Here is a 12,181-nt window from a genome sequence, read left to right on the forward strand (position 1 = left end):
AATATGGGCTGAGGTCAAAGACATTGACTCAACTTTCAACCCCCAACACAATCCTTGACGAGGTCATTTTCAAGGAGTTGTGTAAGAAGTGGCCTTGTCCAGAGATGCTATTGGCTCTTTCTCTTAAGAGATCCAGAAAACTTGAGATATCAATTAGCTCCTCTTTGAAAAGACGCTGTGCAAAAGCCTGGCTTTTCTCCTCTTCAGCAAGGTTCTCTTCCTTCTTCGGAGATAAAAGGTGATGATGTTCTTCCGATAGCTTCACTTTCAAATTTAAATATGTTTTATGCCCTATATCCTACATTTATAAGAATGAATAAAATGTATAAAAATGAAATTATTTGCTCTCAGTATTTATTCCACTCAGACTTAAGTCTTGCTGTGGCTTTTCCTCAGGTGCCCAGTTCCCTCCCATATTTAAAACAATTATTAAAAGATTCAAAATCGAATAATTTGTTCTCAGGATTTATTCCACTGAGACTAAAGTTTTGCTGTTTTACAAGTTGAAAATCACTGTTTCACAGGTGCAAGTTTAGTTTCTTCCTTTAATTCATCAGCCATCAGCACCTTCACCTGAACTTAGCTCCAACAAGCTGTATATGCAGAGTAGAGCACTTGGCTATGGCTGGTGATCAAATAGCGAGTAAGCATCTAACTGCTGACACAGAATAAGACACAGTTGCTGCTGACTATCACCGTAAATCGATACAGTGTTACTTGGATTGTGTTTGCCTTAATTTGAAGGAAATTTGAGATCTCAACTAATTAAATTTTGGAGTTAAATTTCTGCAGGAAGATGGAAGACATAACTGCAACATATTTTTGATATCTCACTTACGTAAAAAGCAACAAGAGTTTATATGATTTAATATATAGGATAAGATGAATATCCCTTGTAATGCCTGGAAGGTCTTCTGCACAAATTACCACAAAAACATTAGGTGTTAGCAGGTGTTAGGGGCTACCAGCGGATGTTAGACATAACTTCAGTTGTGCACCTTGAAGGCCATCAAGTGTTTTGACCTTTCTGACTAATGATACAGGCCGAACTGAGGGTACGCTGAGGATAAGCACCTGACTGGCTGCTGTACACATGGCAGTAATTATGAAAGCTATGTGGCTGCTCAGTGCATCAGACATCATTACTCTTTGTATCTTTTTTAACTAAAACTCTGTACCATTTTAGAACATAGGACAAGATAGAGAATATCTTTGCACGTCGAATTTCCAGCAATTAATGCCTATTGCCAGTTGATGTTAGCGGGATGTTAGTGACCACCAGTTGAAGGTTAGACATATCTTCAGTTGTGTACCTTAGCATCATCAGGTGTTTAGGCCTTTTAATCACAATATATCCTAAGGCAGGTCCACCACAGCTTGATCAGACCTGGGTGCATGTCCCCAGCAATTGGGGCCCAGTTGGGATCTTTCCTCCTGATCCAGAGCCATTGGCTGCAGCGCTCTGCAGTGTGTGATGCTTTCATGGTCCGCGCAGGGCTTGTCGATGGATCTCCAGATCTTGTGCAACCTAATGGCGCAGCCAACTCTTACAGGGCAAGTCATTGCTTTCCAGCCTCATTGCTGTGCTCAAATGCAAGGTCTGCACACTACAGCTCTTCTCTCATTTGCTTCATCAACATTATCCACCTAGGGTACTGTCAATTTTAAAAGTAGACGATACATGGCTGGGGATCAGATTATCGGGGTCAGGTCTTAGGTGGTAGGACACAGTGTGACGGACTGTAAGTCGCTGGCCCACATCCACCAGCATCTCCCAGTCTCGACTTGCTTCCAACTGACTACCACACAGTGGAGGAGGCCCTCTTTCCTGTTCCTCTGGCGGATAAATGTTGTCCTTTAAACTGCAGTCGACGTTTTGATGGCAAGGCATTGTAGCAGTTCACTAGCTTTAGTGTTGCTGCAAGGCATTATCTGGCTGTGTATCAACGTATACCTACCTTAGAGATACTTATTTTACCACCAGTGAGGATGTGCCTGACTCCTAGCGTAATAATGCTAGTTATTGTCTCTATATGAATCCATTCATGAGACAAAATGACTCAAGTGAAACTGATCTGGACTTAAATGACCTGATTATTTTACAACCGTAGACCATACAACAATTTACAGTCTGAAATAAAAGACATCAAACTGAACAAATTTAACTTTTAACACTTTTTAGTTTTCAAATATGATTCTAAGCTGACTTCATGTTATCATTTGACGGTGTTAACCTTAAACTCTGATATTGGACAACATACTGCAAATGTGAAGAGGAAACATCGGACATTAGCTTTAGAGAACAAACAAATTCAGATGAAATCCTGTAATTCCACAGGCAGACACTGGTTATTTCGTTGATTTACATTCACAAAAAGAGCCAATGAAATACATCAAGTTTATTTATATGGAAACATAACATTTTATAAGTTTTAGATCTTTTCAGAAAGGCACTTGATCAAATTCTTGATGCAAATTATCAACAAGATTAAGGAAAATTCTATTTGGTAAAAGGCACATAAAAAAAAAAACACACACGAGGAAAAGACATGGAGGGTGTAAACAAACAATCACGGCAATCACGACTCTATCCCAACACAGTGATGATTCTACTTCTAATCTACAAAACGTCTGCTTTGTAAATGCATTTTTACTTTGACGAACTTGTCCCAGGGCTTTCATCTGATCAACTTCAAATTGAGATGAGTGTCATCACAACAAGATGGAGATAAAAATTAACTCAAAGATCGATTTTCATCACACGGTGTGACCGTGGCATCAAAGTTTGATTACACGCCATCAAACACGAGGTTCTGTATCTCGACATACAAGGTCCAATCGACTCCAAACTAGACATAAACAAAAGTCCCGCCTGATGACATCTACACAGAAATCTTGACTTAAAAATCACAGCCCTGGTGGAAACAAGAAATGTCTTGTTTTTGGGAACGCCTTACACTTGGAGGTATTCCTCCTCACCCACTGCTCGCAGCCATGTCAAACTGTATCAAATGGGTCTCAAGACATTGATAATGAAGGCATAAGATTACTGTGACTTTTCGCCAAAACGCCATAATAGTGGCGTGGCGTCAAAGTTCATCAACTCACGTGACACACGAAATTACTATAACTTCGGTGTTGGAGGTTCAACTCCTCAAACTACATTTGTGTAACAACAGCCCCTGCAGACATTCAGATGGTTTTAAGGAATGGGCGGCAATAACTGACTGGCGCCCGGTGCTTTGCGAGGTTGCATTTAGCTAAGAATTGTCCTTTTTCCATTTTGCAGTGGAATATGGTCTGCCACATATGGAGTGGTGTATGCTGAAGCCTGTCCACATCCTCCGCTGCAACAAGTCGGAGTCTGGATAGAGGTTAGGACGGCTGAGCTGCTGCCTGCGCCCCTCTGCAGGTGAGCGGTAGCAGCTGAGTGTCCGACTGTCATCAGGGCTGCACCACTGCTGGCTGTGGTTGTTCTCTTGGTGGAGCTGAGTCCAGATCAGTGTCATCAGGAGACACTGAGACTTGGAGAGATTAGTTCAGTCCCTGATATTCACTTCAGTTAAACAACATTCATACGCTCCCCAATCCGGCACATTGCAGTTTAGTTTTGAGTTGCTATAACTGATTTAAACTCAGACTTCCCATGCTCTATTGCATAAGGAACTAAGTGAAGCAGTTTTTTAGGTACACCAAGCTAAAACTAATACAATCCAACACCAACAGCCCTAAAACATGTCCTACCTTCATGAAATGTACAATATTTATATAATATATGGCATTTTGTATGGGACTACATTAGTTCCACTCAGTGTACCTAGGCATTGGTTATTACATTAGGCATTGGCCAGTATCAAATAAACACATTTTCAAGGTACAACTGGAATTAAGATCTTGTTCTAAGATGGGAGCACAAAACAAGTGAGCATCACAATTCTATGATTATATTTATATACATTTCCGTAGTTGGAGGGCTCAAAATATGTTGGGAAAGGGACTTTGATCATGTGATCCCAGAAGATAACTGTAAAAACTTCGTGTCATGGTATTGTCATAGTAGATTAAACAGGAGTATTTTGGACTGATTACCGCCATCTACTGGAGTTGGTGCAATGTTCAGAGGTAACAATACAAGGTCGATCCAAGTGATTCAAGAGTCAAGAGGTTATTGTCAAATGCACAACAATTATATTAAGCAGTCGCTGGCAATGAAATGCTGGGGTCACAGGCTGTCATATAGCAATGCGTTGAATATTTACAAGCAAAAAATATTGAATAAAATAATATAAAAATAGAATATCAAAAATTTAAAATAGAAAATAAAATATATATATCTAAATATACACTACCGTTCAAAAGTTTGGGGTCACTTAGAAATGTCCTTATTTTTCAAAGTGAAAGTACTGTTTTTTTCAATGAAGATAACATTAAATTGATCAGAAATACACTCTATACATTGTTAATGTGGTAAATGACTATTCTAGGTGGAAACGCCTGGTTTTAATGGAACATCTACATAGGTGTATAGAGGCCCATTTCAGCAACTATCACTCCAGTGTTCTAATGGTACATTGTGTTTGCTAACGCCTTAGAAGACTAATGGATGATTAGAAAACCCTGAAACCTCTTTGTGCAATTATGTTAGCACAGCTGAAAACTGTTTTGCTGGTGAGAGAAGCTATAAACTAGCTCTTCCTTTGAGCTAGTTGAGTATCTGAGCATCACATTTGTGGGGTTCGATTATACTCAAATGGCCAGAAAAGAGAACTTTCATGAAACTCGCCAGTCTATTCTGTTCTTAGAAATGAAGGCTATTCCATGCGAGAAATTGCGAAGAAACTGAAAATGTCCTACAACGGTGTGTGTACTACCCCTTCAGAGAACAGCACAAATGGGCTCTAACCAGAGAAAGAGAAGTGGGAGGCCCCGGTGCACAACTCAAGAAGACAAGTATATTAGAGTCTCTAGTTTGAGAAATAGACGCCTACAGGTCCTCAACTGGCAGCTTCTTTAAATGGTACCCGCAAAACGCCAGTGTCAACGTCTCTGGTGAAGAGGCGATCTGTGGATGCTGGCCTTCTAGGCAGAGTGGCAAAGAAAGCCATATCTGAGATCACACAAAAGAAAAGATTGATATGGCAAAAGAAGACAGACATTGGACAGAGGAAGATTAGGAAAAAGTGTTATGGACAGACTAATCAAAAGTTTGGAGGTGTTTGCATCACACAGAAGAACATTTGTGAGACGAGAACAGGGTGAAAGATGCTGAAGAGTGCCTGATGCCATTCGTCAAGCATGGTGGAGGTAATGTGATGGTCTGGGGCTGCTTTGGTGCTGGTAAAGTGGGAGATTTGTAAAGGTAAAAGGGATTTTAAATAAGGAAGGCTATCACTCCATTTTGCAACGCCATGCCATACCCTGTGGTCAGCGCTGATTGGAGCCAATTTCCTACAACAGGACAATGACCCAAAGCATTGAATTCTCCAAATTATGCAAGAACTATTTAGGGAAGAAGCAGGCAGCTGGTGCTGTCTGTAATGGAGTGGCCAGCGCAGTCACCTGTGATCTCAACCCATTGAGCTGTTGTGGGAGCAGCTTGACCGTATGGTACGCAAGAAGTGCCCATCAAGCCAATCCAACTTGTGGGAGGTGCCAGGAAGTCGGGGTGACATTTTACAGATTACCTCAACAAATTAAACAGCCAGAATGCCAAAGGCCCTGCAATGCTGTAATTGCTGCAAATGGAACAACATTCTTTGACGAAAGCAAAGTTTGAAGAACAAAATTAATATTTCAAATAAAAATCATTATTTCTAACTTGTCAATGTCTTGACTATATTTATTCATTTTGCAACTCATTTGATAACAAAGTGAGTTTCATGGAAAAACATGAAATTGTCTGGGTGACCTAAACCTTGAACGGTAGTGTATATATACACCTAAAGAAAAAAAAAACAATAGTGCAATTATGTGCAATAGAGCAAATATGCTAAGGTGCTGGTTTAGTGAGCAGTTGCAGATTGGAGGAGTTTAAAAGTCTTATGGCCTGGGGATGAAACTGTCTCTGAGCCTGGTGGTGCGGGCCGATGTTGTGGTGCCGGGCTGGCCAGACGGGGCAGCAGGCAAACAGCTTTATGGTTTTGATCTATTAGTCACATCATAGTCCTTTAACCCCTTTGTTTGAATTTCTTAATCCTCCTTTGCTTCACCCTTTAAACTCCTTTGCTTCAATTCCTTTAAACTCCTTTGCTTCAATCCCTTTCTATTCTTTAAAGGTGCTCTTTATCTCAGAAAAATAAGAAGTGAAGAATCAGTTCACTAACTAGTGAATTGGTAGAACAAAGAAGATAAGAGATTTTTCATGAGAATTTGGAAAACACATCTTGAACAGCGAAAATAACAATCTGTGAATACATTGAAACAAAACAACAGTCGCAGAATGGAGATCACTCGAGAGTGAAACAAATGGATATAAAGGTAGAGACTGTCCGCCCGCATTTCGAGTCCTTTACGAAGATCACTGCAGAGCAGTGGGAGCTGTTGAAGTCATGCAAACCCGATGAAGCTACAACATTTATGTTGGCAGATCTTCTGCTGAAGTTAATGACGACCGTTTCAAATGCCACACAAAGCGATGTCCGATGCACCCTTGTCTGAGGAAGAAGTTCGTCCATTCTGGGCTTACACTCTCAACGACAGTCTTTCACCAGGCACAACAAAGTCTAAGAGCTTGGATAAGCTCACAGACTTGGTTGTAGAGGAGGTGACGAAGACTGTCAACTCCACCTTGTCTGCAAGCGCCCCACCTGTGTGAGCTCTGAGAAGTTTATACCAACCCGCCTATTAACCTCCGCTTAAAGTCCAGAAGATGATCTGTTATGCCTGCGAGACGTTAAAGGCAGATGCAAAAATCCAACTCTTGCTCGAGTGTCAATCGCGCAGGCGAAGTCGGGCCATTTCTCAGAGGAACAGGACGCTTTCAGATGATCCCATTCGGATGTGTAGGACCTCTTCAAGCTCCCACTTTCAGGAGTCAGCCCAAGTCAGGTAGTTCCTCAGAGGGAGGTTCAACAACAAGCAGTATGGAAGAGTGGGAAGATGCTTGTCCAGGAAACAATCAAATGGGCCAGTTTGACTGACATCACAGACTTCTTAATGAGTTCAAATGACAGCCTTTCAATTCATCGTTTTCTCCAGAGATTGATATGGCTTTAGATGAAATTTTTATTGAGTCAATCAATAAGGAAAGCAAAATGAAAGGAATTTCCACAGCCAAACCTCTCAATCAGTAAAGGAATGAGGATTTATCAATAGTCTTTCATAAAGACTTTTGCCACAGCAGGGACGCTTCAAATACTGGACAGGGGTCGCGAAAATTCAAGGAGGAGACTAAAGTCAATAGGAGGCTGACGATACAGTCATTGATGGCTAGTATTGACGCTGTGCTTCTGGAGAAGGAGAAGCCGGGAGGTGGAATGAAAGTTCTGCATTCCAAACACTGAAGAAGCTTCCATCTGAAAAGGTTCTTTGTATTCACAAACAGCTAGATCTCATCTATGCGCACATCGCACCTGGAAGGAATCAGACATTAGTTCAGGTCCAGTGAAAAGGTGGCTGTTCCTGGCTTTATTACAGGGGCATATATATGCAGACATTCGACCAGGGTGTTTTGTTTTCTGTCCTTGATAAGCTGGTACAACAAATTGCTAACTGCCACACAAAAAGGGAAGTTGAGGCTTTATGGCTACTCTAATTAATGGAAACAAACAAGCAGTCATCATCATCAGAGGTCAGCAGCATTGAGGAGAAAACATCAAGCAGACGTCATCATCAGAGGTCAGCAGTGGAGGGAATGAAAGATCAAGAAGTCAACACCAGCAGGTTCCAACGGAATTGGAGGAGAAAGGATCAAGCAGACTTGTCATCAGAGAGGTCAGCAGTGAGAATAAAAGATCAAGCAAAGTCAACACCAGCAGTGTTCAACGGAATTGAGGGAGAAAGGAACGAAGCAGACGCTATCATCAGAGGTCAGCAGCGAGGGAAGAAAAGACCAAGCAGTCAACATCATCAGAGTTCAACAGCATTGAGGAGAAAACATCACAGTCAACATCATCAGTGGTCAGCAGCATTGAGAGAAAACATCAAGCAGACAACATCATCAGAGGTCAGCAAAGAAAGGAGAACTCAGCATCATCAGACAGCAACCCAGGGAGAAGATTGCAAAGATGCTGGCAGCAGACAGATGTAAAAATGTATGTCAGTGTTCTTTGACCAGCTCATCACTCAAGCTATAATAAGGCAAAGGTGACCCGACTGATGTCGACATAACAGATACAAGTCATCATCTGCTGGAGAGAATATGGGCGAGGTCAAAGACATTGATCTTAACTCAACTCCCAACACAATCTCTGACGAGGTCATTTTCAAGGAGTTGTAAGAAGTGGCCTTGTCCAGAGATGCTATTGGTTTCCTTTCTCTTAAGAGATCCAGAACTTGAGATATCAATTAGCTCCTTCTTTGAAAGACGCCTGTGCAAAAAGCCTGGCTTCTTCTCCTTTTCAGAGCAAGGTTCTCTTCCTTCTTCCGGAGATAAAAGGTGGATGATGTTCTTCCGATAGCTTCACTCTCAAATTTAAATATGTTTTCTCTATGTGCTCCTGTTATCCCCCACATTTATAAGAAGAATGAATAAAATGTATAAAATGGAATTATTTGCTCTCAGTATTTATTCCACTCAGACTTAAGTCTTGTTGTGGCTTTTCCCAGGTGTCTGCCCTCCCCATATTTAAAACAATTATTAAAGATTCAAAATCGAATAATTTGTTCTCAGGATTTATTCACTGAGACTAAAGTTTTGCTGTTTTACAAGCTGAAAATTCACTGCTTCACAGGTGCAAGTTTAGTTTTTCCTTTAATTCATCAGCCATCAGCACCTTCACCTGAACTTAGCTCCAACAAGCTGTATAAGGCAGAGTAGAGTGACTCATTATGGCTGGTGATCAAATAGTTTATAGTAAGCATCTAACCGTCAGATATTTCTCAGAATAAGACACAGTTGCTGCTGATCATCACCGTAAATCGATACAGTGTTACTTGATTGTGTTTGTCTTAATTTTTGAAGGAAATTTGAGATCTCAACTAATTCAATTTTTTGGAGTTAAATTTCTGCAGGAAGATGGAAATATTACAAACTGCAACATATTTGATATCTCACTTACGTAAAAAGCAACAAGAGTTTATATGATTTAATATATAGGATAAGATGTAGAATATCCCTTGCACGCCTGAAGGTCTTCTGCACAAATTACTAAAAAAACATTAGGTGTTAGCAGGTGTTAGGGCCACCATGGATGTTAGGGACATAACTTCAGTTGTGCAATTTTAGCTATCAAGTGTTTTGACCTTCTGATCAATGATACAGGCCGAACTTGAGGGTACGCTGAGGATAAAGGTAAATCTGACTGGCTGCTGGGTATTATGGCAGTACTATGAAAGCCATGGCTGCTCAGTAGATCAGACATCATTACCTCTTTAGCCTTTTTAAACTAAACTCTGTACCATTTTAGAACATAGGACAAGATGGAGAATATCTCTTTTGTACAACACCGCAGCAATTAATGCCTATTGCCAGTTGATGTTAGCGGATGTTAGTGACCACCAGCTGATGTTAGGGACATATCTTCAGTTGTGTACCTTAGCATCATCAGGTGTTTAGGCCTTTAATCACAATACATCCTCTTTAAGGCAGGTCCACCACAGCTTGATCAGACCTGGGTGCATGTCCTAGCATATTGGGGCCCAGTTGGGATCTTTCCTCCTGATCCAGAGCCATTGGCTGCAGCGTTCTCTGCAGTGTGTGTGATGTTTCTTTCATGGTCTCGCGCAGGGCTTGTCGATGGATCTCCAGATCTTTGTGCAACCTAATGGCGCAGCTAACCTCCACAGGGCAAGCTAGCTGCTTTCCAGCCTCATTGCTTATGCCTCTCAAAATGCAAGGTCTGCATAATACAGCCTTTCCTCTCATTTGCTTCATCAACATTATCCACCTAGGGTACTGTCAATTCTAAAAAGTAGACGATGCACATGGTATTAGATCAGGATTATCAGGTCAGGTCTTAGGGTGGTAGTGACACATGACGGGACTGTAAGTCGCTGGCCCACATCCACCAGCATCTCCCAGTCTCGGACTTAGCCCAACTGACTACCATTGGCCAGTGGAGGAGGCCCCTCTCTTTCCCTGTTCCTCTGGCGGATAAATGTTGTCCTTAAACTGCAGTCGATGTTTTGGATGGCAAGGCATTGGTAGCAGTTCACTTAGTTTCTAGTGTTGCTGCAAGGCATTATCTGGTTGTGTATCAACGTATACCTACCTTAGAGATACTTATTTTACCACCAGTGAGGATGTGCCTGATCTCAGCTTAATAATGTTAGTTGTCTCTATATGAATCCATTCATGAGACAAAATGACTCAAGTGAAACTGATCTGACTTAAATGACCTGGGATTATTTTACAACCGTAGACCATACAACAATTTACAGTCTGAAATAAAAGACATCAAACTGAACAAATTCTAACTTTTAACATTCTTTAGTTTTCAACATGATTCTGCTTTAATTTCATGTTATCATTTGATGCAGTGTTAACTCTTTAAACTTGATGTTGGACAACATACTGCAAATGTGAAGCAGGAAACATCGGACATTAGCTTTAGAGAACAAACAAATTGATTAAATCCTGTAATTCTACAGGCAGACACTGGTTATTTCGTTGATTTACATTCACAAAAAGAGCCAATGAAATACATCGCTTATTTACAGAAACATAACATTTATAAGTTTCAGATCTTTTCAGAAAGGCACTTGATCAAATTCTGATGCAAATATCAACAAGATTAAGGAAAATTCTATCTGCAAAAGTATAAAAACACACGAGGAAAAGACATGGAGGGTGTAAACAAACAATCACGGCAATCACGACTCTATCCCAACACAGTGATGATTCTACTTCTAATCTACAAAACGTCTGCTTTGTAAATGCATTTTTACTTTGACGAACTTGTCCTAGGGCTTTCATCTGATCAACTTCAAATTGAGATGAGTGTCATCACAACAAGACGGAGATAAAAACTAACTCAAAGATCGATTTTTTTCATCACACGGTGTGACCGTGGCATCAAAGTTTGATTACACGCCATCAAAACACGAGGCTCTGTATCTCGACATGCCAAGGTCCAATCGACTCCAAACTAGACATGTAAAACAAAAGTCCCGGCCTGATGACATCTACACAGAAATCTTGACTTAAAATCACAGCGCCTCTGGTGGAAACAAGAAATGTCTTGTTTTTGGAACGCCTTACACTTGGAGGTATTCCTCCTCACCCACTGCTCGCAGCCATGTCAAACTGTATCACCGGCCCCAAGACATTGATAATGAAGGCATAAGATTACTGTGACTTTTCGTCAAACGCCATAATAGTGGCGCAAGGGTCAAAGTTCATCAACTCGCCGGTGACACACGAAATTACTATAACTTCGGTGTTGGAGGTTCAACCCCTCCTCAAACTACATTTGTGTAACAACAGCCCCCTGCAGAGCATTCAGATGGTTTGTGAAGGAATGGGCTGGCAAAATAATCAATTAGCGCCCCTCGGTGCTTGCGAGGTTGCATTTAGCCATGAATTGTCCTTTTTCCATTTTGCAGTGGAATATGGGCTGCCATATGGAGTGGTGTATGCTGAAGCCTGTCCACATCCTCCGCTGCAACAAGGTCGGAGTCTGGATAGAGGTTAGGGACGGCTGGAGCTGCTGCTCATGCTTCTCTGCAGCGGTGTAGCAGCTGGAGTGTCCGACTGGTCATCAGGCTGCCTCACTGCTGGCTGTGGTTGTTCTCTTGGTGGAGCTGAGTCCAGATCAGGGTGTAGTCGGAGACACTGAGACTTGAGATTAGTTCAGTCCCCGATATTCACTTCAGTTAAACAACATTCATACGCTCCCCAATCCGGCACATTGCAGTTTAGTTTGAGTTGCTATAACTGGGATTTAAACTCAGACTCCCATGCCTCTATTGCATAAGGAACTAAGTGAAGCAGGTTTTCAGGGCAATTGCCAAAACTAATATAATCCAACACCAACAGCCCTAAAACATGTCCTACCTTCTGAAATGTGACAACATTTATATA

Source organism: Hippoglossus stenolepis, chromosome 20 (genome assembly GCF_022539355.2).
Source record: "Hippoglossus stenolepis isolate QCI-W04-F060 chromosome 20, HSTE1.2, whole genome shotgun sequence".
In the NCBI taxonomy this organism is placed as follows: Eukaryota; Metazoa; Chordata; class Actinopteri; order Pleuronectiformes; family Pleuronectidae; genus Hippoglossus; species Hippoglossus stenolepis.